The 12,462-nt window shown below is 45.0% G+C and overlaps 1 protein-coding gene across 5 annotated transcripts in view; it reads right to left on the bottom strand.

The window, feature by feature from the left end:
• FAM168A (family with sequence similarity 168 member A) overlaps nt 1–12,462 on the bottom strand; it is a 131,401-nt gene that overhangs the window by 89,908 nt on the left and 29,031 nt on the right. For 3 of the 5 annotated variants that reach the window (XM_032095053.1, XM_032095051.1, XM_032095054.1), the window contains exon 2: nt 3,525–3,608. The gene's annotated coding sequence lies outside the window, so the exon portion shown is untranslated. Of the gene's footprint in view, nt 1–92; nt 198–3,524; nt 3,652–12,462 lie in introns of those variants that run through there. The other 2 variants (XM_032095046.1, XM_032095055.1) reach the window with 2 other exon arrangements.

The following is a 12,462-nucleotide window of genomic DNA, read 5'->3' as shown; positions in this document are numbered from 1 at the left end:
CGGCTTTTGTCAGGGCAGGAATGTGGAGCACACTGCGGGAAGGCGCTGTGGAAAGGTGGAGGGAAAGGGGAGGATGTTTCCCATATCCTCACCTCAGCCACAGAGTGCTTGAACGGAGCACACTGCTGCTGCTGAGCTGTTGGAGCAGTTCCAGACAAGGCACCAAGTTGATCAGAGGGATGGAGCTCCTCTGCTTCGAGGAAAGGCAGAGAGAATTGGGATTGTTCAGCCTGGAAAAGAAAAGCTTTGGGGTGACCTCATCGTGACCTTCCAGGACCTGAAGGGAACCTACAAGAAAGACGGAAAGAGACTCTTTACAAGGGCCTGGAGTGACAGGACAAGAGGGAATGAAGCTTACTCTCAAACTGACAGAGAGGTTTAGACTGGATCTTAGGAAGAAATCCTTCCCTGTGAGGGTGGGGAGGCCCTGGCACAGGTTGCCCAGAGAAGCTGTGGCTGCCCCATCAATGGGAGTATTCCAGGCCAGGTTGGAGGAACCTGGGATAGGTTGAAAGATGTCCCTGCCCATGGCAAGGGGTGGGACTGGATGGGCTTTAAGGTCCTTTCCAACCCAAACCATTTGGGGATTCTGTGATGCACCTAAATATGCTGTAATATCACATAGGGAAACTTCTTCCTCACATAAGGTGATGAATTTATAAAGATTAATGACCCAGGATTTCATCCTAAGAAACGCTCTTGCAAGTACTTTTCTTAGTCAGATCCACTCCTCTAAAAAAATTCCCTTTTAAAGTGTTTTTGCTACAGTTTCTTTCTGAAATCCCATCTAATCCTGCCCTCTGGCAGTGGGAAGCCATTTCCCCTTGTCCTGTCACTCCGAAGTCCCTCCCCAGCTCTCCTAGGGCCCCTCTAGGCCCTGCAAGGGGCTCTGAGCTCTCCCTGGAGCCTTCTCCTCTCCAGGTGAGCACCCCCAGCTCTCCCAGCCTGGCTCCAGAGCAGAGGGGCTCCAGCCCTGGGAGCAGCTCCGGGGCCTCCTCTCAACTGGCTCTAGGAGCTCCACGTCCTCCTGATGTTGGGGGCCCCAGAGCTGGATGCAGCTCATAACTTGGCTTGACAGAAATCATTTTCCATATCACATGCTCTCTGAAAAGAATTTTGTTCTCCAAAACAGAGCTGGCAATGCAGGAAAACTTCAGATCTGTGAACAAAGGATTTGCTCCTGCACTAAAAAAATTCACTAAATGATGTTCCCAACAGCATGGAAGTGTCCAAGAGCTGCTGGCAAAATGCTCCACTTCAGCACTGGCTTCAGTGCATCTCCAGCCCAGTGAAGACCCCACCAAACTGGCAGAAATGCTCAGGAGACTAAAGTCCAGAAATTTTCCATATGAGTTCAGAAATGTTGAGGAGCAGAAGCATAAAGTCCAGGCCCAGTTCCAAATTCCACTCACACACACTGGATAAAAACCAGCCTAATGTAAAAGCACATTTAAAAATATTTACATCAAACCAAACCATTACAGAGATAAGAGAGGTATTCATAGAAACACATGGATTTTACACACACGCCGTGTTTAACTATTTAATCCCTGGAATTTCAATCAGGATGTGAGGGAGTGGGGTACTTCCCAAGCAGGAAACAACCTAAGTAAGCTAAGACATGGAGCACTCACACATTCAAGTTTAACTCAATTTCCTCCACCTTTTGATTTCTGAATGAACACCGAGTCTAACAGGGAGGGGTTCAACTCAAGACAAAGTCACCCAAAAGTAAACATCTGGAGTGGCTGTTGGAGATCCCCAGCAGGGCAATCACAGCCTGGAGAGCAACCCCGATCTGCTTCCTCAGCCAAGTCTCCACAGCCTCCATCAATTCCACTCTTGAGCTTAGAATTTCTTAATCTGGAGCTGGATTGGACCAGGAACCCTTGGAGCAGGAGCTTTCTCATGCAAAGCCAACACGTCACATATTCCCACTTGAAACACCATCTTGTTCTCTGGATTTCCCATCAGTTCCAGCCTTGCTTTGTCTCCCTTCTCCCATGTCGCCACCCACCAAACCCACCCTTGGCTTTGCCTCTCCCCTTCCACAGCCCTGGATTTCTGCTTCTCAGACCCCAAAAAAGCTGCACAGCCCCAATGCTGTGGGAAACCATGCAGAAAAAAGGGACAGGAGCAGCATCAAAGACCCTTTTTTTTCAAATGTATCCTTTTTTCTAGCATGAAGAGGGGAAAAGGGGGAAGCAGGAGATGAACAGATCACTGTTGTTGCCTCAAGGCTGGCACAAGCAAGGAAAAGCTTTTCTGAAATCCTTGGCATTTTCTGTCCCATCCCACCTAAGCTGGGGTGAGCTGCTGAGGGCAGAAGAAGAAATACCCAGATTTTGTCTGTACCCAAAGAGTAGGCATTGATTTAGGGCAGCTTTTCCCAAAGCAGGGCTGGAGTGCTAAATTATTGTGAGGACAAGGGTCAGAGTGTGCCCAAGGTTTGATCCCAATGCAGTGCAGCGGACCCAAGAGCAGCTGACACTTAAAGTTCACATCATTAATGAGCAGCAAAACATATAAAATGGAAAAAGCATAGAGTCAACCCTGGTTTTTCCATATTCCTGCACAAGAGCAGCTGGATGGGGTCAGACACTTCAGCCACCCCACTGTTTTCTCTGTCCAACATGGAAGTGTGAATCCCTAAGGGAAAATTGAAGGGCAGGCACACAGGGACATTTTCCCAGCATACTTTCCAGAAGGATTTCATTCCTGTATCACAGCTCCTGTAGATCATGTTCTCCCCCTGTTATAACATATTAACATATTCTATTCTCATATATATATATGTACACACACATATGCATATATACATATGCTCAGAGGGGTTGACTGGCTCAGGTCTCATCAATCATGCTGGGCACTATAAACCAAAATAAAGAGTTAAGACAGAACCTGCTCCAACCAAATTACACTGCAAAGTTTATATTTAAAAACACTGTTTCCAGCTTTCCTCTCCCAAGAAATAGAAACTATCAGAAAACAATTTGCCTGTCTCCGGGAAATGACAGAAGTTTCTATGTCTGGGCCAACCTGGGGATTTTGACCCAGCTAATGAGCACAAGTCTCCTTTTTAATATAAAACAAAAATGTATTATTTACTAGGAAGATATTAAGACTAATAAACACTAAAAAAAGAAACCCTCTCACAATTCTTTCTAGGAGCAGCACGTAAGTACTCTGTGTTTTACTCAGGCTGCTGAAGACCTGATGCTTATTAACTTTCTAAATCAACACAATAAAATACACCAGGCACAGAGTGTTGCTGGAGCTTCAGCTTATGCATTTCTTGACCCAGAAATCACTTCTATTCTAAAATGTAAAATGCTTCTGTAGCAAAGTTCATTTAATAGACAGAAGAGTCCAAACCGTATCAAACAGCAACACCTACAATCCCCACGGCATCCAAGGTTTCCTGTCTGGAGGGAGCAGGGAAAAGGTCTTGGGAGCAGTAGCTAAACTAAACTGTAGCTAGAAGTGCTACAAGTGAAGGGCACAAAGACAGGATGAATTGGTACCTCTTGGACACGAGCTTCCTTGGGATGGAGATAATCCGGAGAGGAGTGTGCCTGGGCAGGGAGTCTTCACAGCATTCCAGAGCTCTGCGGCAGCAAGGACAGAGAGAGAGAGAGAGAAACACCCGTGAGGCTCTGCAGAAAACCTGCCGGAAGAAAACACGGCTCTTCCCAGCTCAGAGTGCTCTTCACCTCCACTGGGGCAGAAGGAGGAAAGGGACATGTAAGACATGCAGGCAAGGAAAGGAGGAGCGCTGGAGACACAGGATGAGAGGAGAAAGAAGGGGTACCAGAGCTGGCAGTGAGACCAAGGCCTTCCCAGCTTTCCAGAGGGAGAAAACAAAGTCCAAGCTTCCATTTAAATACTTGTTTACCAGCTGCTTGTCAGGATTTGGGACTAAACAGGTTTTAACCTAAGTTTTACAGTTCCTACATTCTTCCTTCCCAGCTGACACAAAAGCGCAGAGAACTGAAAATGAAATCCCTCAAAATAAAATACAGCACCCCGAAAAAGCTCTCAGGGCACTCCACATGCTTTATGCATTATAGGGAGGAACAGAAATCCTACTGTTCCCACAGCAGGACCAGCTCCTCGGAACAGTTGTTTATTTTAATCAACCCAGTACCAAAAGGTTTACATTAAATATTTTTTCATGGTTTCTAACCACTGATCCTGTATTAGTTTACATTCACTCAAAAAACACTCTGGGGGAGAAAGCAGGAGGCAGAAAACATTGAATCCAGTACAACAACTGAGGTTTTTTTTGGGAGTGCTGGCACATCCCATCCTTCCCTGTAGAATTACACCACGAGACCCTTCAAGCCAGCAAATGAAACAGCACGAATTTGCAAATGAACAGAAAACAGCAAAATCTTCATTTTTATTGAATCTCTTTTTTTCCTGCCTCCTGCAGGAAGCCACCACCTGCCATTAGAGTTGGCATCCTTGCAGAGAAGTCAAAACCCACCCTGCTGATGCTCCAGTGTCCAAATAATCCCAGCACTGGTGCTACCAGGAGCATGAGCACACTCAGGGAAACAGGTCAGGAACATCTCCGCTCGTTGCTTCCACAGGTGCTGGACTTATGTATTTCTACATTGTAAGAAGCATATTCATTGCTTGGATTTTAATTCTGGTTTCAGGCTTTTTGACTTGTTTTTATGGCCCTTCAATTCAAAGAAAGAATCCTAAAATACCTTCAGGAGAGAGAGGAAAGAGTAAGTGAATTTCAGCAGAGACAAGGACTTGACAAATCTCATCCCACCAAGCTCTGCAGTGGCAAATTAGTCTCTCTCTGAGCACATTCTGTACTCAAAGTAGCCTCAGTACTTCAGGAGGTACCGAATATAACACAGCTCCATTTTAACTTCCTTCCAGGAATACACACACTCATTTATCAAGAAGACGTGGGCTGCAGCTCCACTTCCAACAGCTTCAGTAACATTTTGTAAAATTAAACAAATTACTCCTTTTGTGGCAAGAAAGAAGCCAAAAATAAGTTCAAGCAAATGGGGGAGAAAACCACCTCCCTCACATCTTCCTCCCCCCTTGGATTTCGGGAAAGCAAGCCTTGCCTGCTGCACCAGGCTCAGCATCAGCCACGGGATCACCAATCACTCCTTCTGCTGCTTTCACACCTTAATCCCCACACCTTTATCATTATTATTTCATTTCAGAGCTGCTTTGATAGCTCAATTTGCTCCAAGTCCCCATTTTGGAATACTTTTACATCGTTATGTTTGTATAAACCAAGGAAGTCCATAGGCTCTTGCTTACAAACACTAAAGGTGTGTGTCCAACGGCGCTGAATGTCCGGAGGGCTTCCAGGATTTGGCAGGAGGTCAGCACTGCCTCAGCCTTTAGTGCCGAGGGATTCTCCAAACATTCCCCCTTTTGTTCAGCTCTGGCTGCTACAGGAGAAGAACAGTCCCTACCTCTCATTAACCTCAGCAGTGGATCTCTCTTTAGCTGCAGCAGCATCAATACCCACTTGCATTGTGCTGCCACTCAGCAGATTCACCCTTTTGGGATTTTTTTTGCTCCTTTACTGTTTTTTCTTGACCAGAATTCAAAATGATTCAGTTCAGAGTAAGTGGATGCTGCTGCTGCAGAGAGAAGCTGTGATGAGCTGCAGAGAAGGAGGCTGTCCAGCTGCCAACACACATCCCTGCCCTCTGCCACCGCTCAAAAACCAGCAGGGAACAGCCAGGATTGACCAAATTTGGATGTATTTGCAGAAAAACAATCAGTCCCAATCAGTGTCTTTGAGTGGAAGTGCAAAGACATTCATTAAAGAACGACAAAAACCAAATGAATTTGTGAGGAATTATTAATTTGGAAAGTGTAGGGGAATAGCAGAACGTTGGGAAGTCCTGCTGGCATTAAGTCCCAGATTACAGGCAGGGAAAACTTCAAGAACACAGAAAAACAAAGCCCTACTTGTGGGGCACCCTGTGCCAGGGCCTCCCCACCCTCACAGGGAATTATATATTGGGGTATTCCTTCCCAATATCCCATCCATGCCTGCCCTCTGGCAGTGGGAAGCCATTCCCTGTGCCCTGGCACTACAAGCTCCCATAAATAGCCCTCTCCACCTTTCTTGTCAAGTGAAGCAAAGAAACCAAAGGAGGCTCCTGCAGCCCAGAATTCCTCCCTACCCTCCCACTTCCTTCTTGCTATGAAAGAGATTAAATCCCTTAATATTTCCCAAGATTACTGCAGCTACTAAGTAGGGAAGCTTGTTCCCTAATATCTTCATTAACTCCATGTGCTATTTCAAGCATTAAAACAGGATTTTTAATTCTATCCTCCCTTCTATGCCCCAAATTTAGTTTCCTTCTTTTGTTTCAGCAGCTACACTTTAATGATGATCTTATTACAATTATTCTTCTACATTTCTCCTTTTTTATCCATTGTTTTCATTCTTCTTTCCATAACATTGGACTCCAGTGGTAGGAGCTGGGTAGATGGATTATAAAATAGATTGATTTAATTAGGATGCAATGATTAAAACACCTGCTTTGGTAGATTGCAGAGGGTTCTGATAAAATAGTGGTAGCATAAAAATACACTCCACAACTGCTTATCAAATGAAGATAAAAACATTCAGCAAATGTCTGACATTCTGCAGGGTCAAATCCTAATCCGCAATATCTTGCGTTTAGCCCTCTGAGCAACCAAACGCCACAAAATGGAAAGGGAAAAGTTCCCCAAAAGTCAATGTTCAATTTCTTGAAATTGAACATTGCTGAAACTGAAATTTGTTGAAAACTGCCTGTTTTCAACAATTTTCCCAAATTTCTTCTAGAATTGACTCTGGAATAATTATTCTCACTTGTGCAATTTATATATTATAAGGCACCTCGGGGTTTCTAAGTCACAAACGACTTTGTAATGAAAAGAAAACAGTTTCATTATCTAAGATTATTGTTAATTGAAGGACATATTAACTGTGCTACTGACAGCAGTCAACCTCCAGAAAGTGCAGCATTAAAAATTATATGCAGCCGTTGTCTTAGAAATAAAAATAAACCTTTCAGCAAGAGCAGCCTCAGTGTGACCCTTTCCTCTACTTAAAAAAAAAATAATAAAATCGAAGCAAAACACTCCAACACAACCCTTCCCGGCATTACAAAAGAGGGATTAATGAGAATCTATTTGGACACTGGGAGAAGCCCTGGCAGGTTCATTGTGAAGGTTAATTCAGACACCTTTACTCACACAGGGAATAGAATTAAAGGCACAGAATTCAAAGGCGATAGTGAAGGGTGTGGTGTTGAGCTATGAGCAAGAAGACACCACAGAGAGGATACCAAAGACATTTGTCATGGAGCCTAATGCATTTAGGACCTAAATTCTGGAAGAATAGGGAAAAACGTTAATGAATATATACAGATTATCCGGAACGGACCCGAATTCCAGTCTGCTCCAGGCACATTTAAAAAAAAATTTTAAAAACCTGAAATCTTGAGAAACCAGAGTTATTGGCAAAAAAACCTATCCAATGAGATCCACCTGGAGCAACTGGAAGCGAAAACATCTGTGCAAATACCTAGCAGGAAATAAAGGCATGGAAAGAAATAATTTTGGAAGGCAGAGAACATTGCAGGAAACCACAGGGTCGTTCCTGGCTGGAAGCTCCTTCCTGTCTTCCCTCTCCTTAAAAACTGGCAGGTGCCTTTGTGCCACCAGGACTATCCCAGAGCCTTACAGAGACCCGGATTAGGGAAGGCATCGGGGTTAAAAATAACCTGGGTTTGCTGTTCCCTGATCTGGCTCACCAGATGGCCCTGGCAGAGCTGGACCGGCACATCCCAGGCAGCTCAGCACCGGGAACAGGCAGCACAGGAGGAGGGAAGCTCCCAGGGAAAGCTTTACCCTGGAGTTAGGAAATACAGGGCACAGCCAGGAGAACTGGCATGGAGCAACAAGGGTAGCACCAGCAGGAATTCATCCCTGGATTCCCCAAACACTGATGCTGCTCAGGAGGGAAAGGCTCCCTGCTGCTTCCAGCTCCTGAGCTTCCTCCTGCCAAAGACCCATCCCCAGCACCCGGTGGAAGAATTGGAATTGTTCGGAATCACCAGCAATGGCTTTGGCCAGTCTGGACAGGAAGGAGCTTTTAAGGAAGAGGGTGAAAAGGGCCATGTGCTTCAGCAGCACCTTGCACACATCCACCATGGGAGAACATCCCTCCAGGAAAACTCCATGGAAAAACACACAATGATTCAGCGTCTCCAGGTGTGCAAAGAATTCCTAAAATTAGAGGGTTCTGCAAACTCTGGAGTATTAAGTATCCCACAGAGCCACCTTGGTTTTGTACAGGCAGGATAGAAGTGAGAACTCAAGAGGCAGGAAATCATTAAACTGGAAAAGTTGGGCGTCGTTCTTCCTCCAAGAACATCCCGTTGGCTCGGCCCCCAAGAAAGACAAGTGACACGTGTCAGGATTCTGAATGTCACCCCCAACCACACCTCCCTTTGACATCACTTCCACTGTATCCTTAGAGTAACTTTCCCACTTAGAGGATGCCAGCAGAAGGCCAGAAGGGCAGAGCGAGCTTAGGAAAAGAGGCAAATCCCATCCGCATTTTTACTTACTCACCAGTTACTGATTAAAAAAAGGAGTCTAATCCCCTGGGAAACTGGAGGGGTTGCTTTTGCAGCCAAAGAGCAGGAAAAGGACAACTGCTACTGACATATCAGCACTGGGCTCCCTGCTCCTGTTGAGCCCTGGATTTTCAGATGCCAAGCTGGGAGTCGATGCAGCAGCAGGATGGGTGGATTGAAGATATTAAAGTCAGACACTCTAATCTGAACTCCTATCAGCAGATAAGAGAGACTTAAACAGAGGGAGAGCTGGTTTGCTTTTATATTTAGCTCTATTTAAGAGAGACTCATTTCTCCAAGGCCAGTCTTTCAAACATGCCAGTTTGCCAAGAAATACCGCTCTGCCCCACATCTGCCAAAGTTTGTAATCTAGAAAAACACACTGGAGATAAACGCCCTCATTCTTGATTTTCACTTCATTGGGCTCAGAAAACGAAAGGGGAGTAAATTCTAGTCTAGTTTAGTAATCTGGTGCAATTTACACGGGCCAACAAGGCAGCATTGGAATCTTTTCTCCAATGTCCTCAACAGAAACATGCCAACAAAATCAATTTGGAGATTTTTGTATTGACAGAGACACTTCCTGCTGCAGTTATTTCCATCTGAAAAACCAACTGAGCCACACTGATGAAAACATTGTTTAAACTGTGATTCTGCAAGGAAAATTCACCCATTCCAGTTCTCATGTATGTCTTGGGAAAAGGAGTTCTGGGCAAAAAAGGGCTTCACAAAACTGACTGGTTTTATTTTTACTTATCCATAAACTTTTTCTCAAAGCAACAACTGACTATTTATCAGGAGTTTTGCCTTCCATTATACCCAAAGCACACACATTCTGCCATACCTGAGCAGCATCCCTGCGCTGAACCACACTTCATTACGTAATTAATTGAGCGATTCAGATAGATTAGGTAGCAATAAAAATTATTTTAAGGTGAGTAACTGCCTATCCATAAAGGTGTTCCCAAAGTTCCCCACAATCTTTCAAGGCCTTTAATTACTTTTCAATAACAAACTCACTTAAGAGCTTAAAAGCAATTAAAAATGAGTTAAGTCAACATTTCTTTCACTGGGGTTCATTAAGCACTTGTTTGAAGCAGTCCCAATCTCTCCTTCCTTTAGAAGTCACTGGCAATTTCTGTCACTGTAGACTTAATTTTTATTCACTTAATCCCCTACGCCACACAGGGACAGGTATTACAGTGTTGGTGGAAAACTCACCAAAATTCAGAGTAATATCCCCCAGTCTTTGAAGACATCATGGGGGCCCCCCCAACACTCAGCTACTTCACCTTCCTGAATACTGCACCTGGATTATAAAAATTCCTGATAATATTAGAGCAAAATAACGAGCTTTCCTCCAGCTTTTGCAAAGGACTTTAATCATTTCCTGTTCCAATCCCAGTGCAGACCTTGCCTAAGGCACATTAATCCTTACCCCACACATTTGGTTCCTGCAGTCGGGTCAGGTCACCAAGCAGGCCAGAAATGGTCCCTTATTAATTATTTAGTCACTGCAGAGTGTGGATTTCCTCATTTCCGGCGCTGCCGTTTCCCAAGTTTCTGGTGTCTCGTGGTGCTCCTGAACTTTCCCGTTGCCTCCAACAAATCCACGTTCTCATTCCAAACCACTCCGCTCTGCCAACATCCCCCCAATGCTGTCCTCCTCTGTCCTACCCCAGACCTACATATTCCACATGCTCCTCTATTTTATTTCCCAGTGCTGACTGCTATTTGAAAAGCACTTTTCCTTGCACAAAAAAAACCCCAGACTTTGATTCAAATAATTCCTAAAAGTGTATCTTTTTCCATTCTCCTTCACACAACAGGCTGTGTTTCAACTGTCACATGATAAAACAAGGGGGAATGGCTTCCCACTGCCAGAGAGCAGGGTTAGATGGGATATTGGGAAGAAATTCTTCTGCCTGCCAGGCAGGCCCTGGCACAGGGTGCCCAGAGAAGCTGTGGCTGCCCCTGGATCCCTGGAAGTGTCCAAGGCCAGGCTGCATGGGGCTTGGAGCAACCTGGGATAGTGGAAGGCCTCCACTGCCACTGTTCCACAGGAATTCCTGTCCAGGCTGTTTCAGTAGGGGTGATAGGTTCAGCCATTTTATGCTTTCAGCAATCAGAACACAACTCCATTTTATTTCATGCGCTGCAATCAGAGTTTTGCCCTTAGTTTGGCAGCTTTTTATACCATGCAATAACAATTAACTCCCTTTGGCATAATTTATATGAATCATTGATTTAATACAGATAGCAAGGAAAAAGAAAAGACCTATTAAGTCATCTAAATGACCCAAGCAGCACCGCTGGATTGTTCTCAGCAGCACATTTGCTGTGCTTGTTTGAAATGTGCTTGCGCAGCACAAGTACAAAAACTGTCTGCAGAGCAGACACGTTTCACTAACAGATGCTTTAAGTCAACATGGCTTGGAAATCTTTGGTTTATAACTAAATGTTGTACTGCACTTCCACTCCTCCAAACAGGCTTTACTGTTTCTTGAGGGGGTGAGAAGGGGATATCTGTATTTCAGTAGAAAATACTTCCCTGACGATTTCCAAGCTGAATCTAAGGCTTGCATGTCCGAAGTGGTTCCTGGAATATCCTGGGACCATCTCTTGAGAGGATGTGGATGCACTGCAATAGGATGTCCAGTTCTAGACATATAAATAATACAGACATGCAATGTATTTTCAGGATGGGTTTTGGTGGGGTTTTTTGGTGGGTTTTTTTTTACCTTTGGAAGAAAACAAGGTGGGACTTCCCTGATGGAATTCCAAGAGCTAAACTCCTGGCAGATGTGTTTTCTAATCTAAATCTCTCTAATGGGGATTCCCATGTTTCCTCAGGCAATAGCTCAGGTTTGGGGTTGTTTTTCCTGCCTCACCACAAGCTTTCTTTCCAATTCATCCATGGGTTTACAGATGGTGCATCCTACCCCGCCTATCAAACCCTTGAGAGACAGAGTTTAGAAGTGCTGGTCTCACTGTGAACCCACACACATCCTGAGGGTGGGATTCATGGTGGGATCCTTGGGGTTGTCCTGAGCGGGGCCAGGATTTGGACATGATGATCCTTGTGGGTCCTTTCCAGTTTGGGATATTCTGTGATTCCATGATTATATACTGTAATAACCAGCCCTCTGGGTACATCAAACCACTGACTTTGACTCATCCATCTCACGGCCCACCACTCCTCAGGATGTAGAAAACCTTCCCAAGTTCAAGGGAATGACATCCATCCTCACAGCTGCTTAGCTCCCTACCGGGAGCGATCGAGGAGCTACCAGGAGTACTGAGGCAGGACGAGAGGTGTTTGTAATTAAGCGCCTCTGCACAAATGCAAATTAAAAGTGCCCTGTGCTTTATTGGAGTTTAGCAGAGCCTGACTCTGCTCTTGCTGGCATAGCTTGGAAAGCTGCGACCCAAGGGGAGGGAGCAGAGGTTTGTGCAAGAAGTGCTAAAACAAAGCTAAGCAAAATCATTTCACAGGCCACTCCAAAAGCTCCCCTCTGTGTGCTTCCTTAACCCACTAAAAGCCTTCTGCAATAAACAGCCAAACGCACAGATGTCCAAGGCCCTCCTGCAGAAACCATGTGCACTGTAAACAGCACATAAAGTGGGGGGGGAAAAAGCAATGCTGTGAATGTGCAAGAATGAAAAGCCCTAAATTTGTACCTCACAACGTGGTCCCTGTTCCTTCACAGACTCACTGTTCCTCCTTATGAAGGTTTCCAAGTGGAGATCGGTGATTTGGCAGGACCTCGAGAACCACCACGGGAAGAGAGACCAAAAACCAGAAAAGTGGCTAAAAGCAAGTGGTACATTA

The sequence above is a fragment of the Corvus moneduloides genome, chromosome 2, assembly GCF_009650955.1.
Source record: "Corvus moneduloides isolate bCorMon1 chromosome 2, bCorMon1.pri, whole genome shotgun sequence".
NCBI lineage: Eukaryota > Metazoa > Chordata > Aves > Passeriformes > Corvidae > Corvus > Corvus moneduloides.
The sequence above is the reverse complement of the archived record's forward strand: the minus strand, read 5'-3'. Positions and strand labels throughout refer to the sequence as shown.